Raw genomic sequence first — 642 nt, 5'->3', positions numbered from 1 at the left:
TGTTCTAGCCAGTAGCCTGTTTGCTAATCTCTCATATTTGAGTTTCTACACAATGGGAAGTTGATCCAGGGGCAGTAGAAGGCTTTTTATTGCGGTACAAACATCTCCTTTTTCAGCCAGCAAGTAACTGAAAGCAATTCCGTTGCCAAAAATCATGTTAACGAGAGACTTTAGGGACATCTGTTGTCCAACCATGGCCTGAGTAGTAGACTCAGCGATGGTTGCCAAGGTCAAGGACAAGTTTTTAACCACATATTTGTTTGTGCTCATTGGAGGGGAAGGAAGAAGGGACCGTCCCAATGACACCTATCCAGAGGGATACATCTGCTGGTAAACTTCTTCTTAGTCATAGTATAAATTCAAAGGAGCAGACCAATGTTGAGTTTCTGAGGTATGATGAAGGGTCAGTGAAATGGTAAATACAGCAACCACACATTCACACAGCCCTTGCACCCTCCAGCTGTCAAGACAATGAGTGGGCCAAGCTTAGAGGCCATTGCCAAAACCTCCACATGTGAGTAGTAGCTAGGAGATATGCCTAGGACTCCTTCATAATTATTAGCATGTATGGTGGGCCCATTGGTGTTAGCATCATTCATAAATTCTGAAATGACTCAGTATTGTAAAGTTTTAATTCATTAT

General features: G+C 42.5%; 1 pseudogene; it reads left to right on the top strand.

The window, feature by feature from the left end:
- The first annotated feature begins 217 nt into the window (after positions 1 to 217).
- The window catches only part of LOC132008438 (putative monooxygenase p33MONOX), a 14,861-nt pseudogene continuing 14,436 nt past the window's right edge, over positions 218 to 642 (top strand).

The sequence above is a fragment of the Mustela nigripes genome, chromosome 1 (genome assembly GCF_022355385.1).
Source record: "Mustela nigripes isolate SB6536 chromosome 1, MUSNIG.SB6536, whole genome shotgun sequence".
Classification (NCBI taxonomy): domain Eukaryota; kingdom Metazoa; phylum Chordata; class Mammalia; order Carnivora; family Mustelidae; genus Mustela; species Mustela nigripes.
Note: the sequence above shows the minus strand (reverse complement) of the source record. Positions and strands in the feature narration are given on the sequence as shown.